The following is a 12997-nucleotide window of genomic DNA, read 5'->3' on the forward strand; positions in this document are numbered from 1 at the left end:
TTTTAGCTAAGTCGGGCAGTATGGTCGGTGCAGGCTTGGAGGGCCGAACGGCCTGTTCCTGTGCTGTAATTTTCTTTGTTCTTTGTTCTATCTCCATGTCCATGTATCTCTCCAGTATTTGTGAATATTTGATCATTGTAATTAACAAATACACTTCTTTCATTTTAGCACGATGCAGAAAATCAGCATCTGAATGGTACCAATCTCAACCGAGATGTGAAGCAAAATGATTCCAGCTCTCTTCCAATGGACACCACGTCAGTCTGACTTGTCCCTGCCAATGAAAAGCTTTGCCTTTGAACAGGGTAAACTGGAACTGTATTCACTGGATCTCAGATACTGGCTGACTGGATTGTTTCCTTTAAAATACTTCATTTCTTCTGCCTTTCTGATTGTATCAGACTCCAGAAAGCACTGTTTACGACAAAGATTGACAGCACAAGTCTCTGGCACAAGGAACAGCCACGTCAGTCTGTGAACTTCTTGGCGTGAAGTGGGTCGAGCGTCATCCCCTGTGGCTGGATTTTGCCCTCTTTTTAGGTCTAACCAAACCAAGTAAACAAACTCAGATTAAATCAGGACAAAGTAAAAGGGGCAGCTCCCCAAAAAGGAGGGGGAACAGCCCGAACAGAAATCAAAGTACAAAGGAAACTTAAAAACATCAAATTAAAATGTGATTATTGGGGTCAATAATGCACCCCAACCCCTGCGGTGCCCAGCGGGCGCGGAAAGCGTCAACCTCGCCCGTGGACACCGCATGCTCCCTCTCCAGGGACACCTGGCCGCGAACGTAGCCGCGGTAGAGGGGAAGACAGTCAGGATGGACGGCCCCCTCGATCGCCCGCAGCCTGGACCGGTAAATGGCGCGTTTCGCCAGGCCCAGGAGCAGGTTCACGAGGAGGTCGCCATCCCGACCCTCCCCTCTCCGCACCGGGTGTCCATAGATCAGGAGCGTGGGACTGAAGTGCAGACAAAACATCAACAAAAGGTTCTTCAGGAAAACATAAAGGGAGTGCAGCCTAAGACACACAACATAGACATGGTCCACGGACTCCACAAGGCCGCAGAAAGGGCAGTCTTCGGAGCCCGTGAACCAGTGAATCCTACGGTTGTGCGGAACTGCTGCATGCATCACCCTCCACCCCAGGTCCCCGACGTAATTGGGGGAGATCCCTCCGTAGAGGGACCTCCAGCGGGGACCTCCGCCGCCCGGCGGCAACAAGGCCCGCCAAGGTGTATCCGGGCGACAGGCGAGGAGGCAGTAGTGGAAGGTGTGCAGCAGCAGCCCGCACAGGAAACGCCTCCGCGCGGTAGAAAAAGGCACGGAGGGCATTTCCGCGAGGCGGCTCAGGCTGTGGGGCACCTCACCCAGGGAAGGGGGCTGAGGCTTTGGGCCAATGTGGAATTCCGCCCGAACAGGGGAACGCTCGGGCGGGATCCCACCGCACGCCTGCGCCGCCTCGAGTTTGCGTGCAGTTTCGGGGCCGAGCACGACCGTCCTAAGGTCTAGGATGGCTTTGGCCGCGCGCCAGACGGACGTCCCCGCGCGCTCAGCCAGCACGCGGGGACTCATCCAGCCCACTCCTCCGCCATCGAGCACGTCCCCGATTCTGGTCAGCCCGGCGTCCACAGCCCTCCTCTCCGCCAGCCACCTGAAGTTATACGGCTGGAGGAGCGGATTCCTGAGCAGCGGCTCTCGCACGAGAGCCGCTACTCCTGACGGGGGAGAGCTGCGTCGCGAGGCGACCTTGTTCCAGACAGTGAGGAGGTCCTGGTAAAAGACGGGCAACTCCTGCAGGGCGGTCGAAGCACGCCCCAGTTCGATATGCAGGAGCTGCACGTCATAATTGAGGCCGTGCCACTGGCGGAAGAAATACGTCGCCATGGCACACCACTGTGGAGGGGGCTCAACGTAAAGGTACCTCTGCAGGGCCTGGAGGCGGAAGGTCGCTATCTGAGTGCGGAGGCACACCAGACCTTGTCCGCCCTCCTCACGCGGGAGATGCAGAACCGCAGCAGGGACCCAGTGCAGTCGATTGCCCCAGAAGAACCGCACGAGGGTTCTCTGGATATCGGTGCCAAAGCCAGGGGGAGGGGTCAAAGGGACCAGCCGGTACCACAGCATGGAGGCGACCAGCTGGTTTATGACGCAAACTCGCGCCCCGTAGGACAGCACTCGGAGCAGTCCTGTCCAGCGACTCAGGCAGCGGAGACTTTGGCCTCCAGCTCCCGCCAGTTCGCCGGCCAGGATTCCTCGGCTGGGCAGAGATGGGCCCCCAAGTAGAGGAGGTTGGTCCTGCTCCAGGTGAAAGGCCTGAGCTCCTCCGGAAGGGGGTCCGTCTCCCAAGGACCGACAAGGATTCCAGAGCACTTGGCCCAGTTGATCCTGGCGGAGGACGCGGCGGAGTACACCGCCTGGCATTCTCGCATCCTCCGCAGGTCAGCCGGGTCCGTGAACATGAGGAGCACGTCGTCGGCGTAAGCTGACAGGACCACCCCTACGTCCGGTCCGCGCAGGACCAAACCTGACAACCTCCTCCGCAAGAGGCGCAGGAATGGCTCCACGCATACAGAATACAGTTGGCCGGACAAGGGGCAGCCCTGCCGTACTCCTCTCCCGAAGCGAAGGGGCGCCGTCAGGGACCCGTTAACCTTAATCAGACACTCTGCGGCAGAGTACAGTAATCGGATCCGGGCGACAAAATGCGTCCCGAACCCGAATGCCCACAGAGTCCCGAGTAAATACTCGTGCTCCACCCTGTCGAAAGCCTTCTCCTGATCTAATGACAAGAAGGCGCCCGACAGACCAGCCCTCTGGGTGTGATGTATTAGGTCCCGGACCAGGTGGAGATTGTCATGTATACAACGGCCCGGGACCGTGTAGGACTGGTCAGGGTGGATCAAGTGGTCCAGCACGGATCCAAGGCGTGAAGCCATAGCCCTGGCAAAGATTTTATAATCCGTGCTGAGGAGGGAGACCGGGCGCCAGTTCTTGAGCAGGTGGAGATCCCCCTTCTTGGGCAGCAGGGCAATGACGGCCCTGCGCCACGAAAGGGGCACCTCCCCGGTAGCGACGCTCTCCCCCAGGACCCCCGCGTAGTCCTCCCCAGGACGTCCCAGAACGCCCTGAAGAACTCTACTGTCAGCCCGTCCAGCCCAGGGGCCTTGCCCCGGCTGAGCCCATTTAGGGCGCCGGTCAGCTCGGCCATGGTGGTAGGGGCCTCGAGCCTGCCGACGCCCTCCGGGCTGACCTGCGGCAGGTCCTCCCACAGAAGTCTGCGGGCATCCTCGCTGGACGGATCCGGAGAGAAGAGGGAGGTGTAATATTCCCGGGCAATGGCCCGGATGCCCTCCGGATCCGAGACGGGGGAGCCGTCATCGGCCAGCAGCGTAAGGAGCTGCTGACGGTTACCCCTCCCTCTTTCCAGCGAGTAGAAGAAGGGGGAGCCGCGGTCCAGGTCCACCTGGAACTGGAGCCACGACCTCACGTACGCGCCGCGAGACCTGGCAAGCTGCAGGTCCCGCAGCGCGCCCTTCTTCTCTCTGTACTCCGAACGCAGGGCCGGGTCCGCGTCAGGCTGACCGAGACGTGCCTCCAGGTCGAGCACCTCCTTCTCCAACTCCTCGAGCCTGGATTTCCGCCTCTTTGTCGACCCCCTCGCGTACCCCTGACAGAAGGTACGGACGTGAGTCTTGCCCGCATCCCACCAGAGCCTCAAGGAGGGGAAGCCTCCCCGCTTCCTTCTCCAGCCGGCCCAGAATCGACGGAACGAGTCCAGGAAGCGCTCGTCCTCCAGCAGCGTGTTGTTAAAGTGCCAGTACGCGGACCCCCGCCGGATGCGAGACGGCGCAAAGTCCGCCCACACCAGGTTGTGGTCCGTGCTCGACACCTGCCGCATGGAGACCGAGGACACGCACGTGCGCCTTCGAAATGTAAAGGCGGTCGAGCCTGGACGCTCCGACTCCAGGCCTCACGAAAGGGAAGGCGCTGGAGCCAGGATGGAGATGTCTCCAGACGTCCACCAAGTCGTGGGACCCGATCAGGTCCCGCAACTTCACCACCGCCGGAGTGCGCAGCCAGGGGCCGGTGCGGTCCTGTGCCTCAAGGATGCAGTTGAAATCTCCCCCGAGGATAATGCATTCGCCCCCCGCGATGGTGTCGATGTGAGCGGACACTTTCTCGTAGAAAGTCGCTTGCTGCGGTCCGCCGCCCGGGGCGTAGACATTCAGCAAGTGAATGACCACGCCCCCCTCACGGACCGTCAAGTGCAGCAACCGGCCTGGCACCGGCTCCTTGACCCCCAAGATCTCCGGCTTATAACGCGGGGCCAACAAGATAGCCACCCGAGATGGGCAAATGAATGGAGTGAGTTGTCTGCTGACTTTCCATTGCTCATTGACATGTCACGTGATGAGTTTGTGTGCAAGTTGCTGATTAGGGTAATGGGACACTTGGGATCTTGAGGAATGATTTGGTTAACACTCCATGTTCCTGATCAAACAAGATCACAAGTATTAATTTTGAGATGTTGACAACAACTTACTGTCTCCGAGAGAGAAGTCACACTTTCACTTATTCCTTTTCCGAGTTGTACCTGATAAAGGCCACTGCTGGAATATAAATCTCCTCAATGAAAGGTACTTCTATTATTAAGTAGCAACTCTAACTTTCTGTTGTGAGTTTAGTAGGTGATTAACACGCAAAATACAGCAATTTCTTGAAATGGACAGGGAGAGAGTATCCTAAGAAAAAAAGATTTGCATTCTAATTAGTATTCTGTAACTTGATTTCTGTGTCTCTGTGCACTGTTGGAGAACAGATATCCACTCCATCTGACGAAGGGGCAGCGCTCCAAAAGCTTATGGTATTTGCTACCAAATAAACCTGTTGGACTTTAACCTGATGTTGTGAGACTTCTTACTGTATCAGCCTCTGCTCAGCGACTCTGCGCTGTCGTGTGTTGTGAAGGCCGCTTTGGAGAACGCTTACCCGAAGATCAGACGCCGAATGCCCGTGACCGCTGAAGTGTTCCCCCAACAGAAAGGGAACGGTCCTGCCTGGTGATTGTCGAGCGGTGTTCATTCATCCGTTGTCGTCGCATCCTTTCCTTCAGGTCCGCACTGCCCACATCCACTCTTTCAAGTCCGCACTACACACATCCACTCTGTCAGGTCCGCATCCCCGCATCCTCTTTCAGGTCCGCAGTTAAATCCTGTTTCAGTTTTTGCACCGGGATTCTGGTCAGTCTGCCTCCACTCTTTCAGGTCCGCATTTACCATCCACTCTTTCAGGTCCGCATCCCCTCCGCTCTTTCTGCTCCCTTTCCCTCCCTTGGTTCTTTCTGGTCCGCATTTCCTTCTACTTTTGTCAGTCCGGTTTCTCTACCTGGACTCTTTCAGGTCGGCATTTTCCCCTCTCAGCTCTTACAGCTCCTCATCTCCTTGATAAAGTGTCCTTAACCTTTCCTTCGGGAATCCCGTGACCGAGGTGGGCGATGAAGAAAAAATGCAAATTACTGCGGATGCTGGAATCTGAAACCAGAAGAGAAAACGCTGGTAAATCCCAACAGGTCTGGCAGCACCTGCGGGGAGAGAATGGAGCCAACGTTTCGAGTCTGGATGACCCTTTGTCAAAGCTTTGACATCTGGACTCGAAAAGTCAGCTCCCCTCCCTACAGATGCTGCCATACCTGCCGAGACTTCCAGCATCCTCTCCCTTGGTGGGAGATGGAGATAGCGAGAAGCAGGTGGGGTGGGGAAGGGCGGGGGGGAGAGGGAAGAGGTAGAGTCCGACTTAACCCTGTCCTATTCTGCCCCACCTTCTCCACCCGCCTCTCCCACTGAATTCATCGCAATTCCACCCTTCTTCAGTTCTGTAGAAGGGTCATACCGACTCGAAACATTAACTCTGTTTCTCCCTCCACAGATGCTGCCAGGCCTGCTGAACTTGTCCAGCATTTCCTACTTTTATTAAATGTTGAGAGTTTCCACATGTTGAACAAGACAAACAGAACCTCTATTTTTTGACTTGAAACTGAGGGGAGAGCGTGAACACCCTCCTCCACAAACCACAAGTTTTTCGGTCGAGTATCCCACATTTGGGGACTTTGACATTCAGCCTACTGGAAGTGCAACCAGCTAGACTCGTCCAGATGAACCTTTTTTTCAAAAAAACTTTATTCCTTTCTCAGAGTTACAAAGCCGATGCGCAGAGTGAACTGGGCAAGCCCTTATTCCAACTCCTTGCTTCTTCCAAAAAAAAATTCAAGTTCAAATTGAATCCAAATCCAATTATCTGGGAACAGTGTTCTTGCAGTCAGTGTCACAGTGATTTGTACAATCTGTATCATTTTCCAAAGCATACAAGGCTCCGGGCCAAATGTTGGTAAATGGGATTAGAATGTTTAGGTGGCTTGTCATAGAGTCATAGAAGTTTACAGCATGGAAGCAGGCCCTTCGGCCCAACGTGTCCATGCCGCCCCTTTTCTTTAAAACCCCGAAGCTAGTCCCAGTTGCCTGCATTTGGCCCACGTCCCTCCATACTCAACTTACCCATGTAACTGTCTTTGACCAATGCAGATACAACAGGCTGAATGGCCTTTTTCTGTGCTGTACACACCTATGACTCATTTTCTCCACAAAAGGGACATACTGGGTCCAAGCTGACAAGAACAGACATTATTACATCAATTCTGGGGCTTGATCTCAGCCAAAAGTCTGAGAAGCAAAAATGAGGAACTACAGATTGTTAGCCTTACATTAGTATTGGTGAAATGCTGGAATCTGTTATAAAGGTTGTGCTAAATGGGCACTTGAATAATAATGATCTGATTGAGCATAGTTAATATAGATTAATGAATGGGAAATCATGATTGACAAACCTTTTGGAGTTCATAGATCATTGAACAGATCATAGAATCCCTGCAGTACAGAAGGAGGCCATTTGGCCCATTGAGTCTTTACCAACCACCCACAATTCCGCCCCCACCCCCCCCCCCCCCGAGGCCCTATTCCCGCAACCATCATTTAGCGTACTAATCCCCCTGACACGAGGAGCAATTTATCATGGCTAATCAACCTCACCCACACATCTTTAGACTGTGAGATGAAACTGGAGCTTACTGCATCTGCATGAAAACTAACATGTAGACGCAGTTAACTATTAGGAAGGCTAATGGTATGACAGCCTATTTTGCCATTTGAGTACAGGAATAGTAAATTATTGTAGAAATCATAGAATCCCTACAGCGCAGAAGGAGGCCATTCGGCCCATCGAGTCTGCACCAACCACAATCCCACCCAGGCCCTACCCCCACATATTTACCCGCTAATCCCTCTAACATACACATCCCAGGACTCGAAGGGGCAATTTTTAACCTGGCCAATCAACCTAACCCGCACATCTTTGGACTGTGGGAGGAAACCGGAGCACCCGGAGGAAACCCACGCAGATACGAGGGGAATGTGCAAACTCCACACAGACAGTGACCCGAGCCGGGAATCGAACCCGGGACCCTGGAGCTGTGAAGCAGCAGTGCTAACCACTGTGCTACTGTGCCGCCCTTCAATTGCTTCAATTGCTTCAATTGTACAGGACCTTGGTTCGATCGTACTTGGGATCACTGTATGCAGTTTTGTCAAATTACGTTAGGAAGGATTATTGCCCAAGAGGTGAGTGAAACAAAGATTAACCTAGGTTACAGGGTGGCATGGTGGCACAGTGGTTACCAGTGCTGCCTCACCAGGAACCCAGGTTCGGTTCCTGGCTCGGGTCACTGTCTGTGTGAAGTTTGCACATTCTCCCCGTGTCTGCATGGGTTTCGTCTGGGTGCTCCGCTTTCCCCCCACACTCCAAAGATGTATCGGTTAGGTTGATTGGCCATGCTCCATTGCCCGTTCGGTTAGGGGGGCTAGTTAGCGTAAATGCATGGGGTTAGGGCCTGGGTGGGATTATGGTTGGTGCTCACTTGATGGGCTGAATGGCCTCCTTCTGCACTGTAGGAGTCTATGGATTCAGGTGGGACTGTCCTATGAAGAGAGTTTGGTATTTGATTTGATTTATTATTGCCACACGTATTGGTTTGCAGTGAAAAGTATTGTTTCTTGTGCGCTCTCCAGACAAAGCATACAGTTCATAGAGAAAGAAACAAGAGAGTGCAGAATGTAGTGTTACAAGTCATAGCTAGGGTGCAAGGTAGATCCATTCAAAAGTCTGGCGGCAGCAGGGAAGAAGCTGTTTTGAGTTGTCTGGTACATGACCTCAGAATTTTGCTTCTTTTTCCCGACAGAAGAAGATGGAAGAGAGAACAACCGGGGTGCGTGGGGTCCTTAATTCTGACGGCTGCTTTGCCAAGGCAGCGGGAAGTGTAGACAGAGTCAATGGATGGGAAGCTGGGTTGCGTGATGGATTGAGCTACATTCACGACTTGGGCAGAGCAGGAGCTGTATTAAGCTGTGATACAGCCAGAAAGAATGCTTTCTGTGGTGCATCTGTAAAAGTTGGTGAGAGTCGTAGCTGACATGCCAGATTTCCTTAGTCTTCTGAGAAAGAAGAAGCATTGGGTATTCTCTGGAATTTCAAAGAATGAGAGGTGATCTCATTGAAACCTCCAAAGTACTGAAGGAATAGATAGGTTAGATGCAGATAAGATGTTTCCCCTGTCTTGGAGAGTCTAGAACCAGGGGACAGAGTTTCAAAATAAGGACGAAGCCACTTAGAACCGAGACAAGGATTTGCACAGGGAGTTGTGGATCTTTGGAATTCTCTTTCGTCTCACAGAGAGCCGAGTAGTTAAAAAGATTTCTAAATACTGGAGTCTAAAGAGGTCAAGGTACCTCTTATCGGGGTCTGGGGAAAAGTCATTGAAATAAATGATCAATGGTTGTATTGAATGACTGAGCTGGCTCCATGGGCTGAATGGCTGTTCCTGCTCCTACGTAAGGAACCTTCAGTATCGTGTTCCAGTGATGAGTTTTGTCCCCGATTTCTTCTTTTGCTGTTCCTGGTATGGAATTCCTTCGCTTCTTCGAATGTGTCTGTTGCTGCATGCCAGTGGTTTTGATCCTGGGATGCACTAATCCCTCCACTCTATCAGGTTTGCACTCCGAAACTCCTCTCTTTCAAGTCCGCATTCCCACATCCATGTTTTTAAGTCCGCATTCCTCACATCCACTCTTTCAGGTCCGCACTCTAGGCATATGTTCCTTGAGGTCCGCATTCCCAAACTCCACTCTTTCACGACCGCATTCCTCAATTCTGCTCTTTCAGGTCCGCACTCACTCCACACACTCTCTGAGGTCCGCACTCTGTAGATCCACTCTTTCAGGTCCGCACTCTAGCATGTACTCAGGTCCACAGTCGGCACATACTTCTTCCAGGTCCGCACTCTATACATACACTCTTTCAGGTCCGCACTATGTACATACACTCTTTCAGGTCCGCACTCTATACATACACTCAGGTCCATAGCCGTCACATACTTCTATCAGGTCCGCACTATGTACAGACACTCTTTCAGGTCCGCATTCTGTACATACATTCTTTCACGTCCGCACTCTCCGTACACTTTCAGATCCGCACTCCATACACACACTCTTTCAGGTCCGCGTTCGCATACTCCATTCTTTCACGTCCGCATTGTCGGTGTCCACTCTTTTCGGTCCGCCTTTTTCCTTTCTGCTTGTACTTGGGTTCATCCGCCAGCAGGAGGTGATATTGTATCATTTCATCATAAACAAGGGAAAATCAAAGCAAAAATACTGCAGATGTAAACATTAATATTGCGTCCGAAGTCTCACAACTCCAGGTTAAATTCCAACAGGTTTATTTGGAATCACGAGCTTTCAGAGCACTGCTTCTTCATCAGGTGAGTAAAGGAAACATTAGAACATAGAACATAGAAAAGTACAGCACAGGACAGGCCCTTCGGCCCACGATGTTGTGCCGAGCTTTGTCCGAAACCAAGATCAAGCTATCCCACTCCCTATCATTCTAGTGTGCTCCATGTGCCTATCCAATAACCGCTTGAAAGTTCCTAAAATGTCCGACTCAACTATCACAGCAGGCAGTACATTCCACACCCCAACCACTCTCTGAGTAAATAACCTACCTCGGACATCCCTCCTATATCTTCCACCATGAACCCTATAGTTATGCCCCCTAGTAACAGCTACATCCACCCGAGGAAATAGTCTCTGAATGTCCACTCTATCCCCCTCATCATCTCATAAACCTCTATTAAGTTGCCTCTCCACCTCCTCCGCTCTAATGAGAAAAGCCCGAGCTCCCTCAACCTTTCCTCATAAGACCGACCCTCCAAACCAGGCAGCATCCTGGTAAATCTCCTTTGCACTCTTTCCAGCGCTTCCACATCCTTCTTATAGTGAGGTGACCAGAACCGCACACAATATTCCAAATGTGGTCTCACCAAGGTCCTGTACAGTTGCAGCATAACTCCGCGGCTCTGAAACTCAAACCCCCTGTTAATAAACACTAACATACAAGTGGCCTTCTTCACGGCTCTGTCCACTTGAGTGGCAACCTTCAGAGATCTGTGGATATTAACCCAAAATCTATCTGTTCCTCCACATTCCTCAGAACCCTACCTTTGACCCTGTAATCCGCATTCAAATTTGTCCTACCAAAATGAGTCATCTCGCACTTGTCAGGGTTAAACTACATCTGCCATTTTTCGGCCCAGCTCTGCATCCTATCAATGTCTCTTTTCAGCCTACAACAGCCCTCCACCTCATCCACTACTCCACCAATCTTGGTGTCATCAGCAAATTTACTGATCCACCCTTCAGCCCCCTCCTCCAAGTCATTTATAAAAATCACAAAGAGCAGAGGACCCAGCTGGTACACCGCTGGTAACTGGTCTCCAGTCTGAAAATTTTCCATCCACCACCACCCTCTGTCTTCTATGAGATATGATGTGGAGATGCCGGCGTTGGACTGGGGTAAGCACAGTAAGACGTCTCACAACACGAGGTTAAAGTCCAACAGGTTTATTTGGTAGCAAATACCATAAGCTTTCGGAGCGCTGCTCCTTCGTCAGATGGAGTGGTCTCTGTTCTCCAACAGTGCACAGACACAGAAATCAAGTTACAGAATACTAATTAGAATGCAAATCTCTACAGCCAGCCAGGTCTTAAAAGGTACAGATCATGTGGTTGGAGGGAACATTAAACACAGGTTAAAGAGATGTGTATTGTCTCCAGACAGAACAGCTAGTGAGATTATGCAAGACCAGGGGCGAGCTGTGGGGGTTACTGATAATGTGACATAAATCCAACATCCCGGTTTAGGCCGTCCTCATGTGTGCGGAACTTGGCTATCAGTTTCTGCTCAGCGACTCTGCGCTGTCGTGTTTGTTTGCTATGAGTCACTGTCTGTAATTTGGAAGTGGCTTGTCTGTTAGGTTTTGGCTTGACGTTATTTCTGAACAGCGAGAGCCTGTGTCTGCTTTTCTGGCTTCTTTCCCAGTTAACCCTGTATGTGCCAGCCAGCCATTTTAGAGTGTGCTTTCTTGTATTGCCATTTTAAAGTGTGCCCCCCTTGTATTTTCCCCTTTACAATACCCCATCAGTTGAATTGGATTCCACCAAATGTTTAGGAAGTTCTTTCCAGGTTACTGTCTAGCACGTACAAAAATATTCTCAGCTGGTCCTTTTGCCAATTACCTTAAGTATGAACTGTGATGTTGACAAGTGTCATTCCCTAGTAAAGTACACGGGAATTCCACCCACGAGAGACAATGGTGGGCATAACTGTAACTTTGCGTGGTTCTGTAAAATGGGGAGCGTCGCGTTTGCTGTTATTGAATCTGTCCTGTTATAGAGCGGAAATTGATCCCCCCCTGAGAACGAACACCGAAACTTCTAAAGAGGAGTACCTCACCCTATAATCTGTAAAAAGTGTATGTGAAGTGGTGTGACCTGCTCTTCAGCAACCTCTAGTGGTTAAATCAAAATAAATCGCTGACACTCTCTCTAAAATCAACATCGCTTCTCGGCCTTTTGGCTAAGATCAAGTGTAGTATGGACGGCAGCCCATGGTCGGCCGCACTTGGTCGAGGTCATTGGGTTACACTGAGGCTTCATATGTTTCATATGAAGCAATTTTTTAAAGCGGCATCTCGGCCTTTTGGCTAAGATGCAAATGAGCTCAAGTCTTGGAGAAGGAACCTCCCCCTTCTCCAATCAGCTTGGCTCATGTAGATCAGGCCCAGGACGGGTGGTTTGGTCGCTCGCCCTGTCTTGTCAGCCTGGATCTGAAATGTCTCAACTTGTTGAGACTCTGAATTGGATTTGATTTGATTGAATTGGAAAAGTATAAAAAAAACATGTAACAATTTATTTTTCTCAGTGAACAAATGAACTAAACTATTAACAAGGCAAATAAACCCTTCTAACTCTTAGCTGTTCCCGAATAAAACAAGATTCTAATGGTTTGCTGTTCAGATAAATACAATTCCCACTCATTAACAAAATAGACTTTAGTCACTCTCTAAATTACAACCAGATTTTGTCCTCTAGGATATTCTGGGCTTTCTCTGTTGATTCTTCTGTCTGGAACTCCTTTCTTCTTTGCTACCTTTGCTATCTTGATGGTGCTTTGTCTTAAGACATAGATGAAGCTATGAGAGTTGAGAGCTGAGAGCTGTTAGCTCTGGCAGGTGGCAGTTGCTCCTCTCTTCTTTGTCCCTTTGTTTTATATCCCTAATGACGTATCAATATTTCCCACAATAGGATTGGTCCTAGGATGTCAAAACCATCAGATTTTAATTGAATAGGTTCTTGATATCTAAGCACCTGATTCAATTTGATTGGCTAAATTCAAAAGTTTGTTGTCTTGGTAACACTGCTGCTTGGCCTTTTGATACAAATGTTTCAGTTTGGGCTCTCTGTATACTCACATTCTTTAAAAAATCTCTAAGCACAGGTAAAGCATCACCTTTAAACAGGACCACACAATGATTTCCCCCCGAGCATTTAC

The 12997-nt window shown here is 50.7% G+C and overlaps 1 pseudogene; it reads left to right on the forward strand.

Annotated features, from left to right (window-relative positions):
• The first annotated feature begins 12002 nt into the window (after positions 1-12002).
• LOC144498086 (U2 spliceosomal RNA) lies at positions 12003-12222 on the forward strand (annotated as a pseudogene).
• Positions 12223-12997: the final 775 nt, after the last annotated feature.

Source organism: Mustelus asterias, chromosome 8 (genome assembly GCF_964213995.1).
Source record: "Mustelus asterias chromosome 8, sMusAst1.hap1.1, whole genome shotgun sequence".
NCBI lineage: Eukaryota > Metazoa > Chordata > Chondrichthyes > Carcharhiniformes > Triakidae > Mustelus > Mustelus asterias.